General features: G+C 34.2%; 1 non-coding gene across 1 annotated transcript; it reads right to left on the reverse strand.

The window, feature by feature from the left end:
• Positions 1 to 12,886: 12,886 nt before the first annotated feature.
• LOC131232074 (small nucleolar RNA R71) lies at positions 12,887 to 12,994 on the reverse strand. Its single transcript, XR_009164678.1, has one exon. It is a non-coding gene; the product is annotated as a small nucleolar RNA R71 (small nucleolar RNA).
• Positions 12,995 to 16,003: the final 3,009 nt, after the last annotated feature.

A 16,003-nucleotide genomic window follows, 5' to 3' on the forward strand; every position in this document is an offset into this window, starting at 1 on the left:
TAAAGAGTTGGAAAGATCTCTACAAACTTACAAGTTGAATTTCAAAGCTCCTAAGATCAAGTCTATTGCCGTCAAATTATCTAAGTATAAATCAAATGTTTTAAATGTAAATTCTGATAATGAGGAAAATGAGGACGCTATGGCTATGTTGGCAAATAAGTTTTATAAAAATTATAAAAATAAGAAAAGAAATGCTTTTAAAAAATTGTTTGATAAAAGAAAAGAAAATTCAAATATTGGAAATCTAAATCTAAAGACACCCAATGCTTCAACTGTTCTGAATTTGGGCATCTCGCTTCAAAATGTCTTAAGAAGGATAAATTGAGAAGAAAAGGCATGATTACTACTTTGGGTGAATCATCAGAATCTAAAACTAATGTATCATATCAGGAAACCATAAAAGAACATTACACCTTTTTGAGTATAGTCAGAATCACTTATTCAGAAAATTATGATACATCTTATTATAAAACTCTCAGAAGTGACTCTGAAAATGAAGATGATTTTCAAGAAACATATGTTGCCATATACAAAGAAATTTGCAAGATTGCAGCTAAATTAAGAATAGCAAAAGAAAAATGTGTTAAATTACAAGTAGAACTTGAAAATGTTGTTTTGGAAAAATCTCACTTTTTTTTATTGTTAAAAAAAAAAAAATCAAAATTGGATTTAAGTGTGAAAATTTCTGAATTACAAAATCTTAAATCTGAAAATGAGAAATTGAAAATTGAAGTTTCTTCACATCAGAGTTCAAAGGATACTTGGAAATATACCCAAGGAGACGATGTGAAATCTAAAAACTCTACTTCTATCTTTGTAAGAGGAGAATCCTCGAACTCTAAAATAGAAATTCTAAATGAATTATACTGTAAAAAGAGTAACTTCAAAACTACAAAGCCCTCTCAAGAAACCTCTAATGTAAAAATATATGCCAATAACCACATATATCACAGGAGTAATAATGGAAATCCTCCTCTTGCTGATAAAATAGTAGACTTGCTCAAAGAGTTATTAAAATCCAACTCAGATAAGAAATGAGTAAATAGAAATAGGAGAAATACTAACTCCCAAACATATCGAAAAGGTAAGAGATCCTCTTAAGCCTAGAACCGTCATGAAATGGGTTACAAAAGTTAAGTGTCTTGTTATCCACACAGCTTTCAAAGCACGTAACCACTCAAAATGGTACCTGGATAGTGGATGTTCTAGACATATGAAACGTGTTAAAGGCATTCTTTCAAAAATCAACCAAATCGATGGCGGATCAATTACATTCAAAGATGGTAGCAACTGCAAGATCATCGGCCCAGGTAATATACAACTTCCCAACTTACCTATCTTCAAAATTGTATTATATGTTGAAGGTTTAAAACATAATCTCCAGAACATATCTCAGATCTATGACAACAATTATAATGTGAAATTTTCTGATCATGGATGTGAGATAATGAATAGTAAAGGACATGTGATATTAAATGGTTGCAGAACGGCTGAAAATTGCTATATCATTGATGAATCTTGCTCAAAAAATCATTCATTTTACATGGTCCAAAAAAATAAAATTAAATTATGGCACCAACGTCTTAGACATATAAACTATATATATATATATATATATATATATATATATATATATATATATATATATATATATATATATATATATATATATATAGAGCAAAAGAGATCACTTGTGTGGTTTACCCAAACTGAAAAAGAATTGTCAGTAATCAGAATTAGAACTGATCATGGAATGTAATTTGAAAATAGCAAATTTGAGAAATACTCTAATGATCATGGCATATTACATGAGTTATTGGCTCTAAAAACACCTTAGGAAAATGGAGTTGCTGAAAGGAAAAATAAAGTATTGCAAGAAATGGATAGTGTAATGCTAAATATTATGAAATTGCCTAAATTCTTAGGGGTTGAAGTTGTGAATACTGCATGCTACATAATTAACCGTATTTACATAAGAACAGGAAAAAATAAAATAGTTTATGAAATATGGTTTGAGAAAAAGCCTACTATTAAATATTTTCATACTTTCGAAAGAAAATGTTATATTTTACATGACCGAGAAAATTTAGGTAAGTTTGATGCAAAAATCGATGTGGGAATATTTTTAGGACATGCTTTGAACAATTAACCATATCATGTTTTAAATTAAAGAAATAGGATGATCCAAGAATCAATACATGTTGTAATTGATGATCAACCAATCATTCTCAGACTTGACCAAGATGATGGTGATAATGATATTATTATGGTTAACCAATTTGAATCATCTACTAAATCAGATATTATTAAGTTAAGTTTAATCAAAGATTATCCGATTGAAAAAATACTTGGTAACCCTCATACTGGTGTTCAAACCATAAGACAACTAGAAAATGTTTACAATCATGTTTGCTTCACTTCTCAGATAGAACTGGCTAATGTAAATGATATACTATTTGATGAAAGTTGGAACGCGACTATGCAAGATGGACTGAACCAGTTTGTAAGAAATGATGTATGGTATCTTGTTCCCAGACCATCCGATAAACATGTGATTGGAACCAAATAGATTTTCAAAAATAAATCTGATGAACTTAGAAACGTTATAAGAAACAAGACAAAACTTATTGTGTAAGGTTATACTCAAATAGAAGGTATTGACTACGATGAAACCTCTGGGCTAATTGTGCACCCTAAGTCTATAAGGATATTTATTTCTATTGTTTGTTACAAAAATTTTTAAATATACCAAATGGATGTTAAAAGTGATTTTTAAAATGGTGCTATAAATGAGAAAGTTTACGTTAAACAACCAAAGGGTTTTGAAAATTCCAAACTTCTTAATAATGTATTATCACACCCTTGCTCTAGAAGTCCGAGTTCACTTGACTTAGTTGTCAAGTCGAGGATATGATTCAATGGGGAGGGGATAATGTTATATACATAACCTTAATAATCATCATAAATAATAAATTTAACTAATAATCATGCATCCAGTCAAAAGTATCAATTATCTATTAGCTAATATCCAGTACAACGTCATACATCATTATTTAAAAGCAATAAATATAAAATAGAAAATTCTTTATTGTCACAACAAATCTCCAAAAGCACACCTCTTAAAGTCATCACTCCATATGTGAAGACTTCAGTTCTTTTTCCTGTCCTAGATGGTTTTTCAATCAATAGAATGAGCTAACAGCCCAACAAGTAATTGTACGCATGATTCACAACATAGGCATGATATAAGTGCATATACAAGAATCTTACTATACCACTAACACAGGGATGAACGTGATGAGGAAACTATTCCAAATCCACGGAGCTTCTCTGGACTCCTCACAGAGACTTCTCGAATCCACGAGGAAAGAAAGCAAAAAATAGAAATAAATTCTAATAAATTCAAAATTGATTAATTAATGAATAAAAATGAGTTCACAACCCTTTAAATAGGGGTACCAAGCAATGGAGAAGAAATTAGAATCAAACTACAACTAAAACTCATAGAATCTGCAACTTACTATAAATAATAAACGTACTATTTATAGACGGTCGTAATGTCTACTAGTGCGCAAGGTTTTCGGCCAAAAATAGTAAGTGTCCTATTTGGCTTCACCAAACCGTTCTCCTAATTATTCTAAGCTCTTTTCACGTTGGGCATGACTCCTAAAGCCCGGCGGATGAAGAGTTATAATCAAACTAAAACTTACTATTTATAGTAAAAACGAAATTAAAACAGGGAAACGAACGTTGATCCAGGGGTATTTTGTAATTCTGGCTTGCGTAACCCTGCATAGCAGGGTTGGTTGGCTAAAGTAGCTCGTTCTACCCCAAAATCATATATTTTATGCCCGATAACTCATTCTGGATTATGAGATACACCCGATCGAAAGGCCGATGGTCCGGATTACTTCTGTCATCGACTGGCCCTTTTCTGGTCCATCTTGGCCATGAAACTGTCCACGACCCGCTCTACATCAACCACATTGCTATATAAATAGTTTATTTAGTGAAAAACTAGAGCCATAGTTGTGCACAACATCTGGCCTACCAACACCCATCCGACCAAGATCCATACGAGCCCAACACGTGTGGCAGTTTACTCACATCTTGCGCGAACACTAGCTTGAGTTATCTCACATACCGTGTGTAATTGTATAGTCTGGTAATAAGTGGCCCACTCTAGAGATGGCTAAACTTCTTCCCTAACCTTCATTATAGTCTAAAGATGAGGCCTTATTGGTACCAACTCGAGTTCCATTGGGAACTCTACCCGAGAAGTTAAAGGATAACTTGATCCCCAAGTTGTCTGTTGTTCTTATAATGATATATTGAATACAAGGCATTTGCATACTTAAACAAATATTAACATATTATAAAATTTAAGTAAAACTAAGCATGTAATGTTATGCAATGCATGCGAAAAAATTCATCCATGATAGTGACTACTTACCTATAACATTCATTCCTTATTCGTCCATTTTGACCTCTTGATCATTTCTTCATGGATCTGATGACTGCACTAGGTTTACGATTTATAGAAAGTTTCATTTTTTTGAGTCATCTATAATACAAGTATGAAATTAATTTCTTCTTAACTTAGTGTCTATTTTCTTAAAACACATGCAAAAATGAGTAAGATCCTAATATTGTTATATTAGTCTATTAAATTGGTCAATCAAGTCTCTAATTTCTTAGATATGAGTCGTAGATGGTCCATTTACCATGTTTCTAACCATACATCAAATGTATTAATCTTTGTTACGTTTGACTTAGGATCAAGATCTACTTTAAAGACAATTGAATATTTAGATTTAATCGATCTGACCATTTATTTCCTTATTTTTCACGATTTTGGTCTAATGGTCCTGATTAATCTTTGATAAGATGATCTGGTCTAATATTAAATTGAGTAGATTTTTAATTTTCTTAAATTTAATCCCTTGACTGGTTTATTAAACATTTGATCAACGATTAGATTGGACCCAATCATTGATTTAATGGTTTAGATCATTATTATGATATTTTCCCTAATTTTAACAATATGGATTTAGATTTTAGCAGTGGTTGGACTATCAAATGGTCCCAATTTGGGTAACTTTGTAGTCCATTCAAATGGTCTAGGTTTAATCAGGTTCCAAGGCCATCTAAGGTCTTTATTTCTATCATATTTGGTAGTCATTGAATGTTCTAGAATTGATTAAATTTAGACTTAATAGATGTCCAATAAATGGGCAGATTTGAACGTCCCATGTTGGAACACATATGCATAGGTTGGACCTCAAATCAATGATATATAAATTTGACCGATTGGAATCTACAAATGGCCTATTCAAAAATTAAAACATATGGGCCTTGAAAAATACAATATAAATATTACTTACTTGATGTACGGTAGAGGTCAATGATTCTTTAACTTGTGTAGCTTGAATCGCATACGTCCCACTCTTTCTATGTTTAAAGTGTGAGTGCTTACAAATGGTTTGACATGTTTTATATAGGGGAGCCAAACCCCTCTTACATAAAAGCATATGTACATGTAACATGTGATAAATACGTGTTAAGTGTATATTACCCTCATCTTGAAGGTGAGAGGTTTTAGGGTGGATGAGGGTGCAAACAATATGTACATATGTGCCATAGAGATATGGGTCCCATAATTACAGTCTTCTTGATCTAAGTGCTTGGTTAGATTGTTTATATCTTATGTCGTCTTATGAAAATGATTTCTTGTTCAAAATAACCATGGTTAATTATAAGGAAATCACAAGTGTTCCTAGAAGCGACGGTGCACCAATTATTGTGCACATGCGTTCATGTGAAGTAGGGTGTATTAATCGACTGCATTCATGCCACGATCATGTGGGCCATACCAAAAGTTTATATATCTAACTATTATATCAAAATGACATTTTTATTGCAAAGATCATGAGAAAAATAATTTCAAGGTAAAAATAATAATTATATAATATTATGGGCCATGCTCAAAAGTATGCTTATAATATATATGAATAATTTTTATGATTTTACTTATTCTAAAATAATTTAAAATCACAGTTTTGAAGATATACTAGAGTTATGAAATAAGAAGCTAGTATACTCTGGTAGGGTCCATAAAATATGCTAAAACTGATGGTTCAAGAAATCTTTGCCTTAAATCTAAGCTTTTTATCCTTGTTCAAGTCAAGATTTTTATATGGCGTTGTTGATATTGTTTCAAAGAATATATTAAATAGTTGTCTACAGAAATAGCAAGTGGTCCAATGGGCAATTTTCAAGATCTTGATGATAGAGTTAGATGATAATTTTAATGGTAGATTTGAAAATTCATCAGTTAATATTCAATTTAATTAGTTTGGATTGATAATTCATGGTTTGAATTGGTGATCCAATGGACGGATTGTCACATATCTTGGTTTAAATGGTTAAAATGACTCACTTGATGACCGATTATGATTAAATAATCAAAAGAAAAAAAAATTATCCCTTGAAATTGCTAGTATATTACATGTATACCATCTTAAAAAGGCACTGTATGCTTTGAAACAAGCCACTAGAGTATGATATAAAAAATTGATTAAATTTTTGCTTAGTCATAACTTTCAGATGGGTAGTGTTGACAAAACTCTATTTGTTAAAAAGTATAATGATGATATCTTAATTGTACAAATATAAAATATATGTTGATGATATTATCCATGGATCTACTTGTCATGATCTTTCTTCAAAGTTTGCAGATCATATGAAATAAGAATTTGAAATGAGTATGATTGGTGAGCTAAATTACTTTCTTGGATTACAAGCGAAATAGCTCAAAAATATAATCTTCATCTCCCAGACTAAATATGCACTGAATTTGGTAAAAAGGTTTGGTTTCAAAATTGGTAGGAACTTCAATATTCTTATGAGTACAACACTTAGATTATCTAAAGATGAATCAGGTAAAAGTGTTCACTCTCGTCTTTATCGCAGTGACTGGTAGCTTACTTTGCTTGACTGTGTAGTAGACCTGATATTTATTTGTGTCAGCATCTGTGCTAGATATTAATCTAACTCTAAGGAATCACATATATTCACTTTCAAACGGATAATCAGATATGTTACAAGTACTGCTAATTTGGGTTTATGGTATCCACATGATACGTTTGTTCAAATAGTAGGATACACTGATGCAGATTGGATAAGAAATGTTAGCGATCGGAGATCCACTGGTTGTGGATGTTTCTATATTAGAAATTATCTTGTATCATTGATGAGTAAAAAGAAAATTTTTATATCTTTTATCCACTATAAAAATAGTATATATTGTTATAGGGAATGTCTATACTCAACTTATTTAGATGAAATATATGTTAGCTAATTATGGCATTGTTCAAAATATAATGAATTTATATTGCGATAACACAAGTTCTATAAATATGTCAAAAAATTATATTTAACACTCTTGTACAAAGTATAAGATATCATTACATACGAGAACCTGGAAATCTCATTGGGTTGATTTGTGGTTAGCCCATGAAAATCACAAAAGGGGTTGATTTGTGGTTAGCCCGTGAAAATCACAAAGGGGGTTGATTTGTGGTTAGCCCGTGAAAATCACAAAGGGGGGTTCTATTGTGGTAAGCTCGTAAAAATCACAAGAACTGTAAGAGGTTGTTAAGGTGAACCTGTGAAAACCTTGATATACTGAAAAGCCAAAATTACGAGGGCAGTGACTTTGGGAGTGGAGTAGGTGTGTGTTAAACACTAAACCATAACTCCTTGTGCATTTGTGGTGATTGATTTAGTTGATTCTCTGTCTTTTACTATTTTAAAATATTGATTTCAAGGACGTCGTGAAATAAGTTTGTGCTGCATAAAATAATAGGTGAAGGCTTTCCTATGAATTAATCAAAATCAATGTTTCAATATATTGTACAATTGAGAATATTATTTTTGCAAGTTTTTATTAGTAATTGACATTGTCTTATTCACCTCTTCTCTCCTGTAGGACATCTGTAGCTCATCTCTTTATCTTATATCTTCACATGCTTCTTCATTATTTTTCATAAAACCATTTTTCTTTTGGTCTTATAGTTTTATTAGGAATCATAGTCAAGAATTGAATGATTTAAGCTAAAAGACTTAAATTAATAATCCATAAGTTTGATTATGCAGGCAACAACTTTACTGAACCATTTACGTGGGACTATTATTATACAATTGCACAATACAACCCTGTTGCGCGGTCACGCAATAGGCTCAATCCCTGATTCTCCTCCTTTCTTATTCTCCCACCTACAAAATTCTCGATACCTAAGTTCCATGATTCTTCTACCCTAAGAGCTCTCAAATATTCGAAGTATCTAAATGAGAAGGGTGAGAGAGTATTTATAAGCATTCGCACATATGAAGTCCCAAATATGCATAACATAACATTGTTACATGTGCACAGAACACTTCTCTATTGTGCGAGATGCATATTGCACGATCATGTCATTGATTATCCAATCTCGTCCTGCTTTCTTACCCCACAACTACATAACTCTTTTTTGTCTTTTTTCTTCAGTTGTATGGTCATAAAACATAACCCTTGTCACACCTGAGAGTGTTGGTTTTATGAACTAGTAAGGGCTTTTAAAGGAACTCTAGGGTTATCTCGACCCATGTGCTAATAGATATCGACTTTAAGGAGTGGAGCCATGACTTGGCCTTCTTCTTTTGTGAGAACGGAAATAGTTTTAGTCTAATTAAATCAGTAAGAACGTTGTTAAAGTGTATGGTGGCGACAATCTCGTTGAACTTTTTCAAGTGCAAGTATAGACTTTCATAATCAACTTTATGGAATTTAGGGAGTAATTGAATGACCCCTAGTTTAAAATTCATATTTCCTGCATTGGTTGGGAAAATCATGCAGGAATGTGTGCTTGTTTTAACTAGTTGTAAATAATCACATAAAATTTAAACTAATAGAACTTTGTGTACCTCATTCTCGTCATGCACCATCATAATCGATGGTATGTTCCGCGAAGGATTCTCATCAAAATTTTGTTCAGTTTCAGCCATGATTCTAGATGATGTTTCAAGAGTGTTTAGGTGTTTTCTAACTCCTTGATGGATTGTGAGCCCGTTAACCATACGTCCTTCACTTTAAAGTCTCAATGTATGATCCCTTACTCAATTGGGCATGAGCCACACAAACAACAACTAGAGTCTAAACCTAATTTCAAAAAAATTAAAATTCTAGAGTAATATGGAAAGTAATTAAGAAGATAGGGGAATGGTGTTACCATAAGAGATGAACTACTTGCGGATCTTACAAAACAAAAACAAGCAACTTAAGTTAATAATGTTAGAAAATTTAAAATAGAATAGACCTTAGATATTTTCAATTAAAAACTCTTTATAAAAATAAATAAATAAATAAATAAAACCTACATTAGAGAAATTCAGAAAAGAAAAAACTAAAAATAAATAAATAAATAAACTAACATAAAACAAAAATTAGACTTAGAAAACTTAAGTTAATTGTGTTCGCGCCACTTACCTGCAACAGTACCAAAAACTTGATCAAACTCAAGGGTTGGCAACCCTAAGTGTAAGGCTGTGATGTATTAATAGCTCAGTGAGACTGATGTCGAACCATAGAGAATGTGAAACACGAATACAACTACTCTAAAGATAAATGGTTTGTTTGAGTTTTTAATCAAACGAAATAAAAAGGGTTTAAAACAAATAATAAAAACGACTAAGGATCCAAGAATCCACTTATACTAATCACAGTCTATTATTTTTATTATTTGACTATATGAATTTCTAAAATTTTCTTTATCATTCGGTACGTGGTTTTCTTAGATCTTTGACACTTGAAATTTTCATATTTTGGTCTCCAAATTTTCAAATCTTTATTATCTTTGAGCTTGATTTCTTTTTGAGCTTTAAATCATCCAGTTAAATATGTATTCAACTTTAGATCCAAAATCACCCTGCATGTAGAAAACATATCTAATTAGATTTATTAATTACTTAAATGCAGTCGAAACCAATATAGTTGAGGGGATAAATATACAATATTTAGGCTTGATTAATACTACCTAACATCAATAGTAGGCCCAACCTCGATAGTGGGGTACCTCTATACTTACCCACCCGTTCCATCAGTATTAATACTACCTGACCTCGGCAGCAAGGTACCTTTGTACTTACTCGACCTAACAATGAAGGTTCAATAGTAATCATAATGCACATATACCAATCATCATGATGCAAGGGTTGAAATGCATTCAATATATGCCAATCTTGCATAAAGTAGTAAAATCAACATTTATTAAAGTTAGGTACAACAAAATTCAAAGTCAAGAATAGGTGTTCACGGACAGTTCGCAATATTTTAATTTATATGTTTATGAATATCCATATCTATACACTTAGGTCCTCCTCAGGAAGATATTACACAACACTAAACCCCTTTAACACAAGTGTCTATTTATGTGTTGTACAAGAATTACACTATGTACTCAAATGATGCTACTTGTACACATGTTCGTATACATCCCATAAGTCAAATGAGAGATATTAGTATAATCGAACATTAGTCTTCATGTGCATATCATTAGTGCACGTGATCATTAGTTTAATATTACCTTAACAGTGTACTTGAATATAGGTCCATGCACAGCCTCTAGGGTACATCTCACAAATTAAAGAAGTTATATTTTCCACTGTGCAAGCATCATCCCTAAGCATTGTAGATCAAATTCAAGGGTAATAATTTAGTTTTTAATTAGTCGAGTAAACTATGATCATAGGCTCAACAATCACAAGGTTAAATCATTTATCCACGTGTCATTCCCGTGAACCATCTTGTTTCTAGCTTATAGGCCTCAAGTAGTGCGCCCCACATAAAACACAAGGTGGACCATGTTGCCATCGTGGTGAGTCGCACGTTCACGCAATTAAGGTGGGCTCAACTGTCCAACTAATTGGCCTGTGCTCACAACTTCATAGTGGACCCCACTGCCAACAATGAGTCTTGAAGCCTCATGTGGCCAGCCCAAACGATATTGTAGGCTCCAATTTCCAAGAAAGTGGGCCCTACACACTACACAACTGGCTCGATGAGGACCTACACGTGCACATGTACACAATGTGCTCCACGGTCTTGTGAGTTCTACAGTCACATACATACACAGTATGGTGGGCCCCTCGAACCGGTGAGCCTCACAGCACACACATTCACAATGCAGCGGGCTCCACAAACCCGTCTTGTGAGCTTCACATGTATGTACAAAGCACAGTGGGTTCCACCGAGTTTTGGTTCTGGCTAACAAAATGTGTTTTCTTTTCGGCAAGGTCTGTGTGACCTTATACACTAGGTGGATAGCAAATGTACATTGTTCCCATTCATCCAGGTCTACGGGACCATTTTAACAGGCCAGATGTTAAATAACATTTCTGTGGGCCCCACTTCCTGGGCCCATAGAAGGTTTGGATTGTGCTGATACGTGTTTTCCCCTCATCCATGTTCGTGTGATATTACGCGGGTAACACCTAATCTGCTGCCGTCCGCTTTAGGTTTAAATTTGCTTCGTTCATGAGATCATGCCCTTTAACGAGCTGTCAAACCGGATCGACGGTGTGATTGTAACACATGGATCAGGTTTAAGCGTCCAACCAGATATATGTGAGGGCACACCGTGATGAATCTGTAGATCCACGCCGTTCATTTCTTTTCTCAGATCATGGTAAGATATGGGTCCAAAAATAGGCAGATCCAACGCTTTGTTATATCATACTAGAGATTACTCTTGCATTTAATGCAACCCAAGCTTATTATTTGATGTAGTCAATTAGATCATTAGATCATCTGCGTCATTTTTGGGCCAATAGCTTGACATGATCTGAAAAAAGGGATGGCCGACATGGATAAACAAATACATCACGGTGGGCTCCCATGCAGATTTGGTTGGACGCTTAAAAGTCTGACCGGGTCGGACGCAATCCGCTTTCCGAATGAAGGTGGCCCCTAACGTGAGGTCCACTGATCGTTGGGTCAGTCTCATTTTTTGGGCGCAGACACTGAAATGGGTTGGCAATATGGATAGACGGTGTGTATAAAACCCACGTGTTGGTGGTAGCAAGGATAAGATCCAGGCATCACAACGGCTCAGCGGGGAGTACACGTGTGGATGTGGAACACGTGTACGAGGTTCAGGCCATTTTATTAGGTGGGTCCCATTATGAATGCACCTCTACCAACAAAAATGTCCATCCCACTCAGCAGGTTTACTGTGTCCCTACGTGGGAGTAAACACAAATTGAGTTAGTGCAATAAAAGCGCACTAAATTCAGTACTCGATCCAATCTCTAGGCGGACACGAATGCAGCACCTTGCTGCTACGGATATTTTGTAGGTATAATGATGGATGTTCCGGGAACAAAGATGAGTAGAGAAGGACTTAAGTGGACCCAGAACACATTGATTGATTGTCTTTTGAAGTGTGAACCGTAGTTTGGACATAGTTTTTAATTCCAGTATTGTCAGAGAACACAACCTATTCGTCTTTATTGTAATGGGCTATCTTAGGTCCACCTACTCAATTGTTGGGTCACATCAATGTATGCTTTTAGTTCAAAAATAAAATTTTGAAATTTTTTTTATTATTTTAAGTAATTTTGATTTTATTATATTTATTTATTTTTAGAGTTTATTTTTTACTTTTTTAGAAATTATTTGTAATCATGCTAAGACTCTTACAATAAAATTATTTGCACTTTGTGATGCCGAGTTCTTGACACATGATTCAGAACTTGTCGTTGTCGAACTGTCGGCCATTGTCTGACACAATGTACGCCTAGAGATAACTTGGGAGTTCCTTAGAAAGTTCTTCGCGGTTCATAAAACAAATACCATAAAGAAGGCGATCATGAATTTCTCTCAGAAAGTGGAAGAGACTTTCTTCCAATATTGGGAGAGATTCAAAGATTTTTTGAATTCTTGTCCACATCATGGCTATAAAACTTGGCGGGTAATAAGCCTTTTCTATGATGGACTGACTTCGCCCATGCGCCAATTCATAGAAATGATGTGCAATGGAGAATTCATGAACAAGGATCCCAATGACACGTGGGATTATTTCGATGTACTTGTTGAAAATGCACAATCATGGGATACTTCATCTAAGCCCACTAATCCCATATCGAATCAGCCTAGAGAGAAGGGACGAATGTGCATCTTAAGGGATGAAGATGATGTGAATACTAGGGTGGCTAATCTCACAGGAAAGGTCAAAGCTATGAAACTAAAGAAAATAAAAAGATCAAACCCGGCGAGACCATTGAAATTCTTTATGGTATTTATGCTAGTAACATACACTTGACATAGGATTGTCCTATAATTCATGTGTTCTAAGACTTGTTACATGAGCAATCTAATGCCGTGAACAATTATCAAAGGTCATTCAGTGCCCCCATTTCAAACACATATAATCCTAGTTTGAGGAATGGGCAAACCGCTAATATAAAAAGAAACCTTCAATGGACTTTTACTTCAAATTTTAACCCATTAAATCAGAAAAGATCTCACGAGGATATGGTACAAAAATTTATTCAAAATTAATAGTAATTTAACAAAAATATGTTATAAACATTCCAGGATATTAAAACATCATGGGGAGTATATGCATCTCTATCCAAAGAATTGAGTCACAACTAACTGTTAGGGAGAAATGGACTCTTTTAGCCCAACCTCTACCTAACCTAAAACAACAATTTGAATTAAGTGACCCAAGCTCTTCAAATCACCATGCGGAGTAAGCTAAGTCTATAACTACTCTTAGAAGTGGTAAGATAATTGATAAAAACATCCTGAAGAGGGCTGAGAAGCCTAAGGACTCGGAAGAATCTGAGAGGAACGATGGACTTAGCCATGCTACGCTTGAGAAAGAACCTGAAAAACAATATAAGCCGGTTTCTTCGTTCCCTCAAAGGTTGATTTTACCAAAACCTCTACCTAACACTTAAGATATCTTGGAGGTACTTAAATATATGAAAATCAATATTCCTCTGTTAGATGCCATAAAACAAATACCATCATATGCAAAGTTTCTGAAAGATCTTTGTACGGCTAAGTGACAATAAAATATTCAGAAGAAAAATTTTCTGACAAAAAAAGTGAGTGTTATCCTCAAGCAAGATGTGCCTCAGAAATATAAAGATCCCAATAGCCTAACTATCTCTTGTGTAATTGGAAATTATCGGATAGAACATACACTACTTGACTTGGGAGTGAGTGTGAATCTGTTTTATACTCGGTTTACGAATAGCTCGACCTTAGTGAATTAAAACCCACTAAGACCACACATCAACTTATTGATCGTTCAGTCTGTATACTAAGAGGGATGATAGAGGATGTGCTAGTTTAAGCCAATAAATTCTATTATCTAGCAGATTTTATTATTTTGGATATTCATCCCGTCATTAATGCGAGGGCTCAAATTCATGTCGTCCTTGACTAGTCATTCATAGCAACAACAAATGCCATCATTAATTGTAGGAATAGGATCATGAAATTAACCGTTGTGAACATGACATTAAAGCTGAACATATTCAATATGCGTAAACAACCCAAGGATATTAATGATGCCCACGAAGTAAATGTGATTGATTCATTCATGGAAGATATGTCACTTTTAAATCTATACTTTGACATTCTAGAGACATGTTTGGCTTAGTCCCCTGATTTAGATGATGACATGATTTGGGAGATAGATGTCTTTCTTAATGCTACACCGATACTTGGAACTAACCGATGGAGGCCAAACTTTGAAAAATTGCCCTAAACTAATATTAAGCCTCTACCATTTAATATCAAGGTACCGAAGCTTGACCTAAATACATTACCCGTTGATCTTAAATATGCTTATTTGGGTCAAGATAAAGCATATCTAGTAGTGATTTCTACTTACTTGGATGAAGAACAAGAGAGTATGCTTATTTCTACTCTCAAAGAACATAAATGAGCCCTTGGGTGGATGATTGCAGACCTTAAGGAAATCAATCCTTTGATTTATACTTATCGCATTTACCTTGATGATAATGCAAAAACATCTAGAAAACCATAACGCTGGTTAAATCCAAACATGAAAGAAGTAGTTGAATTCAAGGTGTTAAAGTTGTTGGATGTGGGTATCATATATCCTATATCCGATAGCAAATGGGTCAATCCTGTCACACCCCAAACTTGGAAACCGGGCTTATAGAATTCCCGATCACCGAATCTGGTGCCGACAGCCTCCGTAGTACCCCATTCTTTATTCCTATCGCCTATACGCCAGATTCCAATCTTGGAATCCTACAAGGAGGATTTTCCAACGTATATTTATCTTGTAAGAAGTATAACCACAAGTTTACCCAAATCACAAAGGCAACATCATCATCATATATCCACTAATATAAACAGTTGATTAAAGGGAAATACATATATCGAAAATTGAATTTCCAGAAGATAGCTACATGCTCCAAGCTCAACGCTGCTGCGACCTAACGCCACCTGCACGCATCTATCGTGTATAAACTGATAAAAAGCTTAGAGGGTGGTGTAAGTGTGTGTGCAAGGTAAGTGTCAAGTATGCAATATCAGAACAATGCGAAAATATGCCGGTAAGTTCATAAATATCATCAGCCTTATCCATGTTATGTGATGTAAAAACATAATAAGCCAATATCATATACTGAGAAAGCAATGTAGATCAACTATGCAATAAAGAGACATAGTAAGCTAAATATCATACATTGAAGATATAATGTAATATGCAAATCCTAATGAGTCCACGAATACCGTCAACCTTATCTAGGCCATATAAATGCAGAAACACAGCAACCCATAATGTCATACAAGATGAGACTTAGGGTCACTTGTAAACGCCGATTACAGGTTACGGGTTGTTGGAATTCAAAGGGGAGGATCGCGGGAGTCTAAGAAATGGTACGGCCTTACAGCTCTCCCCTCTTAATAAAAATTTCA

Source organism: Magnolia sinica, chromosome 17 (assembly GCF_029962835.1).
Source record: "Magnolia sinica isolate HGM2019 chromosome 17, MsV1, whole genome shotgun sequence".
Lineage (NCBI taxonomy): Eukaryota > Viridiplantae > Streptophyta > Magnoliopsida > Magnoliales > Magnoliaceae > Magnolia > Magnolia sinica.